We start from the raw sequence: 16,946 nt of genomic DNA, 5'->3' as shown, positions 1-16,946 counted from the left end.
ACACATTATTTATTGCATACGCAGTGGGGATAATATAGATTCTAGTCCTTGGTGCTAAACTCAAACTTTTCTAAGTCCTTGACATTGACATCTTCATCCTTCAAGCTTCGGATCTCATACAATCTAATCTGTAAAGGAATAGTAGGCCTTGGTGCCTTCTTTCTCCTATGAAGTCCTGTTGATAACCCTATGGAGATGTGATATGAAGCCTCTTGCATGAACAACTTATCTCTGGCAAACCTTAGTAGTGCATGCAGAGGCTTATCTCCACTAAACATGCTGGTGAAGGTGCCACTGGGTGAGGCATACCAATCTGCAATGTTAAGCAATGCCTGCATCACTTCTTGGGACATGTAAGGTGGATCCTACTCAAAGATCAACCTGTAAACTAGGATGATGAAATGGTTAGATAGCCTTGACATGAATCCTTGTAGTTTCACCCATAAAGAAACTTGCAATAAATGTTCATAACATTCTTTGATGGTGCCCATGTCTAACCCATGCTAAGAAACATATGTTGGGAACATATTGCATCAAGTAGGTAGGTGGAATTATACAATCTCCCTTGCTCATCCTTGCATGGATTATGTGCATTAGTGACATGAAATTTCACCATAAGAGTAAACATATCCAACCAATTGAATGGCCTTCCTTCATTTGCCAACAGATCCAACACAACCACCCAGTTTTGTGGAAAGGTCTCCACGCTCTCTTGACTGTAGAAGCAGCATGCCAAGATGATCAAGAGTTGGCAGGATTTTCTAAGTGACTTAGTCTCGTAGACTTGATTGGGTGTCAACCTAAACTTCGACGAATCTTTCACCCAATGCTTCATGATGTCGCTAGTGTTCACATTGTTGCTGGGGGTATAGAAAAGTGCATCAATGCGGTTCACTGACTATTGTAAGTGATACATCTGATGATAGTTTTCCATCCTGAAGGTAGCAAAGGTAGGGTACCTGCATGCAACCATATACACGCCATACTTGTGGATGTTGACATAAACCTTCCAATCTTCTAGATCTTCCTTCAAGTTTCCTGCAAATTTATCCTTAATTTCTTGCCATGTTATCTTCATGTTATTTTTTATGAAAAATTGCGTGTCTAGATAGACTGGAAAGTCCATTGACACCTGTTCAACAACATCGCTAGTGCTTCTACCGAAAATATCCTTTGATCTAGCTTTCTTGGAAGCCATGTTACTTGTACTGCTGAAGAACTGCTCAACAAATGTTGTACCTGGAGATAGAGAGGACAGTGATGGCATGAAAATGTTAGCTCGAAATCATAAGTACTTCAAGAGAGACCAAAAAAAAAAACTGGGAAACTTCTAGTAAAGATTGTGTAATTTTGGGTTTCATAGGTGAGGATATGTCAGCTGGATCTATGCATTGTACAGTCCCAATGTCAGTGATGAGGTGATGTTGAATAGAACTACACAACGCACAGTTCAGACTAGCTTGTGCTAGCTAAGACTACACATTATGCAATCCAAGTGGCTAACGCTCTAGGACTGGCTCCTAGAATTGTGCAGTGCATAGTTGGATCTAGTCACTAGCATCCCCTATGCAATTTCTAGAGCCAAGATAGAGCCTTTAGGTCTAGAAATACATATTCCATCTCAGGAAGAGCTAGATCCGGGCCAAGGAAGCTGAGATTTGCGCAAGGGAAACATGAAAATGAGTAGATCTGAATGTTTGAATGATGGTTAGTGTAGATCTAAGTGTATAATGATGCATGCAATCAAAAGTAGTGGACGAATCAGTCAAACATAAGAATAATGAAGCTTATGGAGAAAGTCTTTGCAACGACGACCATTAGTGCAAAAGCTCGGTTATGGATGCGACACTTAGGAAAGGCAATGTAAAACTTGAAACAACACTTCTATAAGCTAAAACAAATCAAAACTCCCATGGTCATTCAATAAAATGGGAAAAACAATGCTGTCACAAGCCAAGGAAACACAAGTGAAAGAAAAAGTAGGAAAATACTAGAAAAGCAATACTTTCCTGGAAATGTTGTTACGACTGTGCCGAAGGTTCCTAGATCTAGTCAAGAATTCCAAATCTCCAATATTGATTTTTCAAATGACCTATGGTGGTGGCCATTAAATAGATTTGATCTATTTAGAGTTTATGACACGAAGACCAAAAATCTAGGAAAAAGTGACACATGGCGACAGTAAAAATAACTCAAGTGTAACCCCAAATTTTAAAAATAGATCCCTATTTTTCAAGAATGATATTTTTCTCTTTTCTTTCATTTTTTTTGGGAAATGATGCCATGCATTCACAGAGAAATTGTGCAGTTCTGAGGAGGACTGGGTAACTCACTAGCACATGCATCGGTCAGTTGCAGAGGGAATGCTTCTGCATAATTCCTGAGCTGAGTGGCTTTGGTGCCTCTCATGCTCTACATAGTTACCCAGCTGAAGATAGGCTATTAGCTAGGTCTACATAATTATGGAGCCGAAGCTCACTATTGGCTTGAACTACGCATTTCCTGAGATCAAGGCTGGTTGTCCTCTAGGATTTCAGATATCACCAAGGCAGGCCTAGAAGCAGATTGTAGCCAAGCGAAGATGTCAAGTTGTGGTTAGATGACAAAGAAAGTAAGAAAACACAAGATTTAAAGAAAAATATAAAACTCAATAAAAGCACAAGTACTTGGTCATTGTAAGATAAGCTAATGGGATTTTAGTAGGGAGGCTCCAAAACAAAGCGTAGGAAAACATTTGGAGGGTGGTTGTAGTTGCTACAACACCATCCTTATTGAAGTAGGCTTGTTCTTACCCTACAAGATTATATTCTCTTCATCATCATCCAAAAACTCAAAAGCCTTATCATATAAATTTACCTTAGTCCAATGAATATACAACCAATCCATACCCTACAACATACTATATGATCCCAACAGAAGTACATTGAGATGCACTGATGTAGACATACCATTCAACTAAAATGCACAAGCTCTTACCCAATGATGAACTCTTTTCTTGGTACTTGTATCCAACTGCACCAACCAAGACTCCGCATGAACTTCTTTATTCAAAAAACACTTATCCACCAAGTTAGGACTAAAATAACTATAGTAAGATCCAGGGTCAATCAAAATAGAAACAAGTTGATCACAAAGCTTACCTTCCAACTCGATAATATATGCTTGATGATCAACCTGCCTATTATCCAAAGCTACATAAATATGAGGAATACCTTTTCAAACATCCCCAACTATTTTTTCCTCTTGAGCACTATATATTTGTGGTCTAACACTCTGATGCTGTAGAAAATCTCTCCTATGATGATTCTTTCCATAAGTCCAACACTGCAAAGGATTCCTACCATGAACCTTGTTCTACTCCTCATACTAAAATCCCTATCCTATATCGACTACATTGAACTTCTTGTGGAGTGTTGGGTTCTCCTTATCATATGTATCCTGTAGTTTTCCTCTCTTCTTAATCCACTTTCCCTTATTCTTATCATTACCTTTACAATCCTACTTGGAATATGTCTTACGCTTTGATTTCTCATAATAATGCTTCAAATTTCTGATGGCTTCCTCCAACGATCTAGGCTCATCAAACTCAATACTATCTTTGAATGATACCTAAAAACCATTGATGAAGCTTTGAATCTCTTCTTTCTCCTCCTTAAGATAAGGCACATATCTCAACAACTCAAACAATCTACTAATATACTCCTCATTGGTCATAGATCCCACCTTCAACTCATATAATTCCTTTGCCCTGTCATCATAGTATCTCATAGATAGATACTTTGAAAAGTCTTTAAAGCTCACTCCAGTTCATCTCCTCTTCTCGAATTCCTATGGCGTTCTTTACATCTTCCAACCAAATGTTTGCTTTGTCTTTAAGACTAAAAGTAGCTATTGTGACTTTTATATTCTCTGAGTAATAATGCAATCTAAAAAACTTATTCATCCCAAGCAACCAAGATTTTGCATATTGTGACTTATTCATTTCTCCATAAAGGGTAGGAGGCTTTGCTTTCTTGAAATCCTTTGGGAAGTAACGCTCCTCGCTCCTCCTATACGGATGATGACATTGACAAAAATGGTTTCTCTCTAAAATAGAACTAGAATATAACTCACGGTCATTACCCCTCCCATCATGTTTATCCAAGAACCTACCATCTCTAATTGTTTCATCCCTTCCAAACATGTATCCTAATTGAGACCTATTTCCATATTCGCCATTAATCCTTTCCTCCAATCCATGACTAATCCTAAGTGGTCCCTGCCTCTGCAAATTTGATAGACTATGAAGGATTCCTACTTTCAGGTCTACTTTCTTATCTTGTGTCCTAGCAAGCCTTTCTTGTGACTAAATTACTCTTCCATTATCTACCTAAAAAATATTGATCTCTGCTTTCAAAATTCTCAATGAATCTTCTATGTCAGGGGAGTACTCATCACCATGTTTTTTATATGATCTGTCGAGATAATCATGTGAATTGTAGTCCACCATTTTTATAGTCATATTGATCCTCTACTTCCTACAAAAATACCATTTTAGATAAACCAAATATAAACATGATCAACATAGCCCAGTGATGTTCAGGGGATGATATCTCATCTACAAATAAATATGGATTAGCATAACATATGTATATATATAATGAAGTCAACATGTCAATCATATCAACATCAACATCACTAACCTAACACAACCACAAAAATTACTATCACAATGCATGCATCACAAATAGTGACATAAAAAGAAAACATGCATGCATGACAAACACATTCTACCCATCCAATTCAAGTATTGAACCTAAGAGCTCTCATACCAATCTGTAACCACCCTTCCCACAGTTACCTAGTTTCATCAACCTGTCAGGGTAAACATGAGAGGAAGAGCTATTATGACCTTACTTGACCTCCTAGATCCACTTAAGGAAGTGGGTCTGACTAATGAAAACAAACTAACAAATCAACACATCCAATAGGGGCTACATGTAACTCAAAGGATGAAAAACCATCCCTAGTGGCCAAACCTTGAGCTAAAACTCTTTTTTTCAGCCCCACAGAGGGTCATCCATGCTATTGGGAGCCTTCAGCTACATGAATAATAATACATCTATGTATTTGGGAGCCTCCAACCACATGTACAACACTACATCTATGCGGTTGCAACCCAATTTCTCCAGATCAGAGGCTGGGGTCCTAGATTCAGAGCCTAAATTCTAGGGTAGCCTCCAAAGCACTGCATTAGTCAACTCAATTATTTCAATTAGGGATGATGGGTATATTGATGCATAAGTAATATAGATTATCAGAGCTTATGTTTCATCTATGGTGTTGCTCCACTGCTAGTAGGTCTGGACAGTGCATCGATGGAGTCACTTCAAGAACACATGAATTGGTCCACTGCCACTGAGCTTGGACAGTATCCCAGTGGAGTTACCTGCTTTACCTCCCTGTGCAAGAAGCCTTTCTATTCTCTTCTTTTAGTTTTATTTTTTTTATTTTTCATTTTTCGAAGAACTACGTAGGAACTTATTTATATCATGAGGCAGAAGAGGGATCTCAACTTATTGAGAGTAGAAGAGGTTGTCCCTTTAGAGAAGGATGTTATATATACCTTTGATGAGGTGGAAGAGGGATACTAACTTATTGAGAGCATAAGAGGTTGTCCCTTCAAAGAAGGATGCTATATATACCTCTGACATACTTGTTAAAGTTTTCCCCCTCACCTTACTTTACTTGATTGGGTTGACAAGGGTTAACTGCATATAGAAAACTAATTAGAGTAGGTGGTACTAGTTAAAAGTGCAAGCACTATGATTTCACTAGGACTCACTCTGAGAGGAACATATTTTCCATCAGGGTATCATCAAGTAAAAGAACGAAAGATCTTCATAAGGAGAGGGAATAGACAGATAATCAAATTTTGATAGTTGTACAAGTCCTCTTGTGTTTCACCCTACTTGCCTCAAGAAAGAAAACATGGTTTCATGGGAAACTAATCCTACAGCTGCATGAGCAAACAGACAAGTAGAGGAAAGCAGTAACACGAAAGAAAAAAAAACAAGGAAAAGAAAAAAAATAAAGAAGAAAGTAAAAACAAAATAAAACACTACTCCTACTCCTAAGATAAACAACACATGGGCCTACTCATGTGAAGTGATGTTTCCAATGTAGCCACGAGTGCATTGGTTGGCACATGTAGGTGAAGGAATGGTTAACAAGAAGGATATTCAGGAAAACTAGTAGGAAAGAAAGATAAAGCAATGAAAACCAACACGCTCAAAGTTTGAATGCGTACAGAGAAAAGAAAAGTAAAATCACATGAAAAGCACTTTGCAGACGTATCATGGTGTTGTATCACACTGTGCAAAAATGACGAGTGTGTACACTCTTTCAATCTTGACAAACGAGAAAACTTGTAGAAAGAAGAAAATTTTCATTTTAGGACATGACTTGCTACATATGACTCTTCTAGTGCATTAGCAACAAGATCTTGTGATTCTAGTGGAGAATGTGAAATATGTAGATCAGATTAATTTTCAATTTGCATGAGAGAGTGATGAGGAGCCTGGGGTGATTGAACAATTTTTTGATCGGAAGTGGAACTAACCTCAGGGATGCAAGAGCCTTAAATATCTATAAACTTAGGTTGAAAGGGGTATCCACCTCATTAAGAGATGTATCATCAAAGACCGGTGGCTTAGAAAGATCAACAGTAAGTGAATCAACATTGTGATCAAATGAATGAGTAAAAATATCACGACAACCACAATAAAAAAATTTGAGATGTGAATTGACATCCTCATGATCTGAGGAATAATACAGAGGGGTTGATGAGAAACAAAAATTTTCACCCTATGAATTTCCAGAAATGAAAGATGACGGATTGGGTAGATTCGAGGAAATATTTTCTCTCTTCGTAATCAAATGGAAAACTGACATCCTATTTGTCTTGTGAAGGATCAGAAGTAGAAATATCTGGGTATGAATTTTCACAATAAAAATCAGAAATAGCTGAATCATGGAAGATGTCAGAATAAAGAGGATGAGGTGCAGATGGAAAGAGTTCATCCTTCACCATGCATTCTTCTTTATATTCCCATACATACTCATAAAAAATGACAACTTGATCCTCAACACCAATTCTGTCAACAACTTGATCCTCATGAACAACAAATGTGGAGTCTGGAACAGATGAACACAACACAGTGAAATCTGAAGGATCATAGGAACCAGAGGATGAATGTTGAGAGAATGAGATCCCGTGACAACCATCAGGGTTGCAGTCCAAGTCTGCGCAGATATTCAAACTAGGTGGGGTGGTAGGAAGTGACAGTTCAACATATTGGTTTGCAACTTCTCCCACCATGTCCTACAGAGTTAGAGTTGTTTAATGAGAAGAGGACGAAGAATTACTCGTGATAACAACCTTTTCTATCTTAGATTTTGAAGCTCTAACACCAAGGTATCCTGGGAGGGGTTTGAATGATTATAACTCATGTGGATTTTCAGATACATGAAGAAGATACTGAAATATTTCTTTGAGAAATTTCCAATCAACTTCATCTTTAGGGAATTGAAATAAATATTATAGAAGCGATCCCAAAATTTCACAATTATTGATCCGGTGCTTTCCTAACTCTAGAATTTTTTTATTAATTGTTTTAGGTCATAATGAAAGAAATAATTACCTAACTCTCTGATCATGTGATTAAAATAGTGAATAGAGGTTGCGGGGAGTGTGAGAAACGATTGTTTAAGACACCTTTCAAATGTGTAAGTGAACAACCCACAGGAAATTTCATCCGAGGGGACTTCATTCCTCTCACAGAAGCCCAAAAAAGGAAACTTTGTGTATTAACAAGGTTATTCCTCCTTCACCATCGTATTTGAGTTGTGACAAGTCATCGATGACATCCTTTGATACTTTGAAATCATGTGCATGAGAATAAAATGTCGGAGTTGAGATTTTGATGTAAGTCATGAATGATGTGTAGAGATTCAAAATAGGCTTTGAGGGCTCAGCTTGTCATATGGCCCTCCTTCTAGTGCCCAAAATTTTGACGGTGTTGGAGCTACAAACATGTCAAGGGGATCTCCCCAGTAAGAAGTACCAATTAGACCTCAGACCATTTGGAGTAGGAGTCCCTCTAGTGGGTGGTAATGTTGATCTGAAAATCACCCTATGAGTGATCTCAGTTAAACATTTATTAAATGAAGGTGTTACAAAATCATGTGCTGGTGTGTGTCTATGTTATTTAGGCAATGGATCGATTAGATTGCAAATACACAGTCACTTGAAATGGAAAACAATAGTGAAATACAATAAGAAAATATAAGAACACAATAATTTAATAAGGAGTTCACCCTATCCTCCAGGGCTACATCTCTGGTCCAGCTCTCAGTGGTGGCCTTCTTTTATTGTGTCTTAAAGTAGAGAATTACAAGGAAGGAGCTCAATATGAGTCTCCTGAAATAGAATTTGCTTGGTAGGGTGGTTCTTGGATTCCCCAAGCCACTAGAGTGCATAGACTCTTTTCCTCACTAGCTCTTCGACCTCTCTGGTCTTTAGTGGAAGGAGCCCAATGTGGTGCTCAGTCCTAACAGATCCTCTCAAGGATGGCTTGAATCTCTCAAGCTCTTTGATGCTCGATGTTGCCTTTCATTAGCTTGGCCCTCTATCTTCTTTCTGCCTTTTGCTTCACTGTCTTTTCTTCGTTTTCTCTGTCTTCATTCCTTTCTTCTCTTTCTCTGTCTTCTATCTTCCTGGTTCTTCTGCTTTGTCTGTTCATGGCTTTAAATCCATTCGAGCTCATGGCTGTTCAATTCCCCTTCCACTTCTGACGGATCGCCTACTGCAGATTCGCTTGGAGTTCCCCATTTCAGCGTCATTATCAGGCTCACAAGGAGTGGCCACTTGTCCTCCTACGAACTGTGCTATCTTTTTCCTCATCAGTTCAATTCTTCAATTACATCGTGGAATGCGTACTCTGCCACCTTGGCGGTCAAATCGGACCTCAAATTCTTATATCACGGCTTATTCCCCTATCAATTTCAGTTTCCCCATCGAGCGTGATATCAACCGTTAGATCAGGGGCCTCCAGATTCGATGCCATTTGCACATTTCATGTGGTTGATTGTTAGCATGCGGTGAGTGGCAGTTTTCTCTCTCCTCTGCTTTCCATCCGTCGGGCGCTGATTGGAATCACTCTGTTTTCGCCAAATCTGCTTACCACCCAAGGGTGCCCCCAATAAATACCGTCGGTTTTTGGAGCACGGGTCTTGCCTTAGCCTTTAGCCTTTTCCCCATGGTTTTCTTGGCTCCCATGTGACCGAGCACTTGGGGCCTCTCCTTCTCGAGGGGTTTTTCCCAACGATGCGCGATTAGCACTAAACACTAATCGCGCATCAAAAACCGCCTCCTTTTCCTGATCTGGGCTCCCCAGGGGCTAGTTTTGCCTCTTGTGAAGTCTCCATGGGCCTCAGTCAGTGCGCTTTGACCGAGGTCCTTGTCGTTCCCTGCTGGATGCTAACTGCCATTGTTTAGAGGTGTTTCTAATCATTGCCCTTAATTATTTGAAGCCTGTCCCGACCTGATACAATCATGGTTCTCTAATAACTCTTCTTGGATCCAATTCAAATCATGGCCTTCCCACTGAAAAAGATTTTGACCACCAAAAGTTGGTTTTCAATCATTGACTAAGTGAGGGTACTCTTTTCTCACTTGTCCAATCTCAATCCACTTTGCATTGCTTGGCTTTGAACCTTTGAGCCCTACTTTGAGGTACTCAACATCTCCTCTGCACATCATCCTCACCTTCTTGTCCAACACTATGTCTTCCTACAATTCATTAATATATTCATGTAGTAGGTCATCAATAGAAGGCAACTGACTTTGCTCTTCAAGATCCCTAATCATTAAAGGTTCAAACAATCTCAAGCAATCTGCATTTATGACTGAGTAGATGTGCATGTAAGCTCGTAGATCAAGGCGAAAAGCATTTTCACCAATCTTTTCAAGCATTTCAAAGGGTCCATACCTAATAGGCTTTAGCTTCTTACCTTCACCTTGCATCCTATCCTTGCTGATATATAGCCAGACCTAATCACCAACTTGAAAACTATGCTCCATCTGATGCTTGTCATGCCTTGCCTTGTATTTGGCTTGGCTCTTTTTCCAGCTATTCTTGTATTTCCTGGTGGATCTCCTGGATTTATCCAATGAACCTAGTTTCCTTGTCCACATCACTGTGTCCATCAACTGTGGTATCTTTACCAAAGAGAAAATCCAAAGGAGACCTTGGTATGAAACCAAAACAGGTCTCAAAAGGAGATCTCTGCGTAGAAGAATGTTTTGCTCTGTTGTAAGCATGTTGCACATAGCACAAATGTTCATCCCAAAGCTTAGGATGCTTGCCACAATATCCTCTCAGTAACTGGATCACTATCCTGTTAACTACTTTTGTCTGGCCATTAGTTTGTGGATGAAAAGTTGTGCTTTTCTTTAGTTTGGTGTCCATCAGTTCCCACAGACTTGACCAGAACTTCCCCATAAATAAAGTGTCTCAATCAGATATAGTAGAAGTGGGTAATCCAAAATGAACGCATACATGTTCAAAGAACAATTTTGCAGTTTTTTCAGGTGTAATCTGTTTATTACAAGGTATCAAAATACACATTTTGCTGAACCTATCCACAACAACATATAGATAATCATGACCTTTCCTAGATTTAGGCAGTCCTCCAACAAAATCCATGGAAATACTTTCCCAAGGGTGAGAAGGAATTGGAAATCAAGTGTACAAGCCTAGTTTTCTATTGTTGGGCTTGCTTTTAGCACACATAGCACACCCTCTTACATATCTAGAAACTATCTCATTCATTTTTGGCCAATAACAAAATCTTTTCAGCTATGCAACTGTTTTACTTACCCCAAAGTGACCTGATATCAGAGAAATGTGTGCTTCTCTAATTATCCTTATTCTCTTAGTTTGTGGAATGCAGAGTTTCCCACAATGGTATAACAGTTGGTCCTTCACATGGTAATCTGATTCTTCTACCCGTTTGCCTTGACTCAAAGTTGCATATACATCTTTAAAGTCTATATCTTGAGCATATTGTTCAATGTAGCTTTCATGTAGCACAAAATTATGCTTAATTATAGTAGATGCGTTTATAATGGTCTATATAACATGCCTGCAACTTTATTATGTATTCCCTTTTTATATCTAATGACTAAATGAAACTGTTGTAGAAATCCCATACATCTATAGTGTCTTGATTGCTACAACTTAGTTTGGGAGTGTAGATATTGAAGTGGTTGATGATCAGTATGTATTACTGTCTCTTTGCCAATTAAGTAATGTTTCCACTTTTTCACACTCTAAACCAATGCATACAATTCTTTATCCTATATAGGATAGTTAACTATTGCAGGATTAAAAGTCTTAGAATGATAACATATGGGTTTACCGCGCTGTGTCAACACTGCTCCCATGGCATAGTCACTGGCATCTGTTTGGATCTCAAATGGTCTTTGTCGATTAGGCAATGCTAGTACAGGTGTTGTACTAATCTTTTCTTTCAAGGTGTCGAAGGCTTTCTGATGTTTGCCTCCCAACTAAAACACCTTGTTCAATCCTGTTAAAGCATGTAAAGGAGCTACAATTGAGGAAAAGTTAGAAATGAACTTCCTCCAATATTGTGCTACTCCTAAGAAGCTTCTCACCTCTGTAGCAGACTTGGGTTTAGGCCAGTTTACAATGACTACCACATTAGAGGGATCTATCTTCAATTCACCACCCCCTACTATATGACCCAAATAATTTAGAGATGTTTTCCCAAATTCACATTTTTAGAGTTTAACATGAATTTTTTCTCTTTTCAAAATATCTAGTGTCTGCTTAACATGCTTTAAGTGTTCTTCCCACATTTTACTAAAAATCAGAATGTCATTCAGATACACAATAACAAAATCATCAAGAAAGGGTATGAGTACATCATTCATCAATCTCATGAAAGTAGCAAGGGCATTAGTTAAGCCAAAAGGCATAAACAACCACTCATACAATCCCTGCTTTGTTTTGAAAGCAATCTTCCATGCATCTTGTTTTGAAACCCTGACCTGATGGTATCCACTATGCAAGTCTAGCTTGGTGAAATAAATAACTTCCTTCAATTGATCCAAAAGATCATCTATGCGAGGAAGGGGATAATTATTTTTGATGGTTATCTTATTCAGTGCTTGGTAGTTAATGCACATTCTCCATGAGCCATCTTTCTTTCTGACCAAAACTGTTGGTGACCCACATGGTGATGTGCTAGGCCTGATGAACCCCTTCTCGAGCAACTCCTGCACCTACTTCTTGATTTCAGCATTCTCTAAAGAAGACAACCTATACATTCCAATGTTAGGCAATGGCGCATCTTGCTGCAAAATAATATCATGTACTATTTCCTTTTTGGGTGGCAGAACTTTAGGTTCTTGAAACAAGACATCATACTCTGAAATGGCCTTTTCTATATCAACTTGCTGTTTAGTATTACAACCCTCAAATACATTGGTTTTATCAGGTTTCTTTTCCTTTACAACCATCAGTAAGAATTGTTTGCATGAATTTATCATTCTTTTCATCTACCTTGAGTTTATGAGAGTATAATCATTCTTGAGCTTATGGGCTCTTACAAAGTATTCGATTCCATCTTTAACAAGTAGATACTTGTTCTTAGCTCTATAGAAAATAGCTTTTCTATCATACAAGTAAGAAATTCCTAAAACAATTCCACATATATCCAAGGGAATTATGTCTAACTAAACCTCATCTACAAATGCCGACCCAAAAGAAAACTTGAGTTTACACTGTCTAGTCACTTGTAGTTGTGCTTTATCATTCAACCATCCTAATGGTTATGGTTTCTTGTGAGGTGTAGTTGCTATTCCAATTTCTTTACAATTGCTTCAGAAATTAAATTTACTTGTGAGCCACTATCAAACAAAGTATCAATCTTTTGATATTTAGAAACAACTTGAATATGGAAAAGCTCATGTATTTTTCTCTCATTTTCTTCATCAATAACAGATTGAGTAGAATTAATAGTAGATGCTTTAGAATTATTACCTTTTATACCTGTGGTTGCAATAGTTGTTTCATCTCCTGAGTCTGACCCAAAATATTTTTGAATAGCTACAACAGTCTTCTTCTTCTTGCCCTCAAACGTCTTAGGTCTCAGCTCTGGATACAGAATCCAACAATGATCATCATCATTCCCATCCTTTTTACAGTAAAGTGCATGAAGCCTTGCTTTTCTGTGTAGTGTTAGCCTTCCTTGCTTTCCATTTCTGCTTTCTTTTCTCCTTATTCTTGCTTGTAGTGGGTTGGGATGATCCCCCAACTTCTGGACTTCCATTCTTTCCTCTAGCTTCTAGATGAGTAGCTTGTACAGATACCCCATCTATACTAGTGGGATTAAACATGAGGATGGTATGCCTCATGTAGCTGTGTAGACCACCAATGTACTTCAACAGAGTCTCTAGTAAGTCTAATGAGATTCCTAGAATCAATGCTCTCTTTCTAAATTCTTGAGTGTACCCTTGCACAATTTTCCCTTTCAACTGTTGAAGAGTTTGCGAACTCATCATGGCTTGTTGCATGTAGGCCAATGGATAGAACCACTTTTGGATTGCAGAAACAAATTCACTCCAGACAGAGATAGTCTTACCATGTCTTTTCATGTCAGCTTGGGTTTTTCCTTCCCACCAAACCAAGGTAGTGCCTCCTAGGCATAGGCTTGCCAGCTGAATCTTGCTCTTTTCTGAGTCGATGTTTTGTACCCTGCAATAAACATCAATTTGCTGAATCCAATTGTCCAAATTTTTTGCATTTAGCTCTCCATCATATATAGGCAAACCAAATTTAAAATCTAGTTTGATCAAAGATGTTTTCTTGTTATGCACAGGGCTATTAGGAGGTGTGAGAAAGCTTTCCTCTTTCCCTTTTCCTTTGGAGTGGTCATGGAAGTGAGACTCATCTTCTTCTTTGTCTTGTTTAGAGCCTGATGAGTCTTCATCCTTATGTTTTCTAAAGTCCCTATACATTTCTTCTACCATGAAATTTATAGCTAGGAAACTTTCTATGAATTAAGGGTCTGGCCCCATTGAACCTTCCTTTGACATTGTCTTTCGAGGATAGACTCTCCCAATTTTAGGATCAGTTTCAACTGACTCTCCTTCTCCTAATTTAAGATTTGATCTATTAAGCATTCAATGGCTAAACCAACACAAGCTTGTCTAACCCTAATAGCCTAAAGCTCTGATACCACTTGATCTAAAAATCACCCTATGAGTGATCTCAGTAAAATATTTATTAAATGAAGGTGTTATAGACTCATGTGTTGTTGTGTGTCTATGTTATTTAGGCAACAAATCGATCAGATTGCAAATACACAGACACTTGAAATGGAAAACAATAGAGAAATACAGTAAGCAAATATAAGAACACAAGAATTTAATAAGGATTTCACCCTATCCTCCAGGGCTACATCTCCGGTCCAGCTCTCAATGGTGGCCTTCTTTTATTGTGTCTTAAAGTAGAGAATTACAATGAAGGAGCTCAATATGAGTCTCCTGAAATAGAATTTGCTTGGCAGGGTGGTTCTTGGATTCCCTAAGCCACTAGAGTGCATAGACTCTTTTCCTCACCAGCTCTTCGACCTCTCTGGTATTTAGTGGAAGGAGCCCAATGTGGTGTTCAATATTGACAGATCCTCTCAAGGATGGCTTGAATCTCTCAAGCTCTCTGGTGCTTGATGCTGCCTTTGGTTAGCTCGGCCCTCTGTCTTCTTTCTGCCTTTTGCTTCATTGTCTTTTCTTCATTTTCTCTGTCTTATTTCCTTTCTTCTCTTTATCCATCTTATGTCTTACCATTTCTTCTGCTTTATCTATTCATGGCTTTAAAGCCATTCGAGCTCATGGCTATTCGATTCCCTTTCCACTTCCATTGAATCGCCTGCTGCAGCTTCGCTTGGAGTTCCTTGTTTTGGCGTCATTATCAGGCTCATAGGGAGTGGCCACTTGTCCTCTTGTGAACTGCGCCAGCTTTTTCCTCATTGGTTCAATTCTTTAGTTACGTCGTGGAATGCATCCTCTGCCACCTTGGTAGTCAAATCGGACCTCAAATTTTTATAGATCATGGATTATTCCCCTGTCAATTCTAATTTCCCCATCGGGCGCGATCTCGGTTGTTAGATCTGGGGCCTCCAGATCCGATGCCATTCGCACATTTTGCGCGGTTGACTTGCTCGACTATTAGCACACGATGAGTGGTGGTTTTCTCTCTCCTCTGCTTGCCATGTGTCGGGCATTGAGTGGAATTGCTCTTTTTTCGCCAAATCTGCTTACCGCCCAAGGGTGCCCCCGATAAATACCGCCAGTTTTTGGAGCACGGGTCCCGCCTTAGCCTTTAGCCTTTTCCCCATTGTTTTCCTGGCTCCCATGAGACCGAGCACTCAGGGCCTCTCCTTCTCGAGGGGTTTTTCCCAGCAATGCACTAATCGAGCATCAAAAACTACCTCCTTTTCCCGATCCGGGCTCCCCAGGGGCTAGTTTCGCCTCCTGCGAAGTCTCCATGGGCCTTAGTTAGCGCGCTTTGACCGAGGTCCTCGTCGTTCCTTGCTAGCTACTAACTTCCACTGTTTAGAGGTGTTTTTGATCGTTGCTCTTAATTCTTTGAAGCCTGTCTTGACCTGATACAGTCATAATTCTCTAATAACTCTTCTTGGATCCAATTCAGATCAAATGTAGTGCCTTGACTATAGTAGCCCGCAAAGGTAAGTAAGATAGCTTTTATTGGAAGTAAGTGTGTGACCTTGTAGCTAGTAAAGTGAGATGCATTGGTGCTCTAACACACAGAGGGTAAAGGGAAGTGTGTCCCTTAGAAGCCTGTAACAGTATGAAGCTTGAAAGGAATAGACGAGAAGAATGACATCACAATATGGAAGCGGGATAGTCCACAAACCAAAGTGATAGGTTAATTCAACAACACGCCTTCAACAAGATTCATACAATTACATACAGAATAGTTAATACACAAATGTATAAGTTAAGCAACATACATTGCTAAAGCAACCAGAATATTCCAACTACAATAACACCATATTCATGAAAATGTATTGGCTCAGTTATATTATTAAGTGAAATTTCCATCCATATGTACACCATTGACAACCACTAGCCCCAATAGTGGAACATTACAGCCAACACTGCCTGTTCCTCCAAATAAGTGTACTCACTCTACACTGTGGAGAAGCTAAGGCTCCTGACAATACTCCCAAGCCTTCTCTAAGTAATACCTAGCCAAAATCTTCGCTCTTAAAAGCTTGTTCTATGAGTTATGAGGTTCTATATATAACAAAGGGAGGGGTGACCATTGAAATTTTCCTTTGACTCTTTGAATACCCTCATGACTCTTCAACTCCTTTACAAATAACTCTTTACATTATATTGTGATTGTTCACATTCCACTAATGAGATTTGGAATTTCACTTACAATATATTTACAAATAATAATACAATTTCCACATATACCCTTGTGGGACAATATAGGCTTGAGTGTGCCTAACGAGAAAAACACCATGACTTAGAAACCTATGGAATGAACAACTCGACAACATCCTCTTGATGGTCTTCAGTGATGAACTAATACCAAGCTTGGTATTGTGCTATGGTGTCCCCATACTCTTTGGTGATGTCTTTTTGTAAACAGATTGTTGCCTCCATGTCTTCTGGGTATATGGTTCTGGAACCTTTTTCCAACACATATTAAAGCATGAACAACATTGCCCTAAGTGTGGCTGGACTATCGATGTACTTTTGCATGTTTTCTATGCTCAACTATAGGTCATCGTTGGTGGCCTCCCACATCAACTGCTCCATGTACTTGTCGACCTCCAGCTGGACT

The sequence above is a fragment of the Pinus tabuliformis genome, chromosome 8 (assembly GCF_031772625.1).
Source record: "Pinus tabuliformis cultivar Carrire ecotype Pingquan chromosome 8, CPIR1, whole genome shotgun sequence".
NCBI lineage: Eukaryota > Viridiplantae > Streptophyta > Pinopsida > Pinales > Pinaceae > Pinus > Pinus tabuliformis.
Note: the sequence above shows the minus strand (reverse complement) of the source record.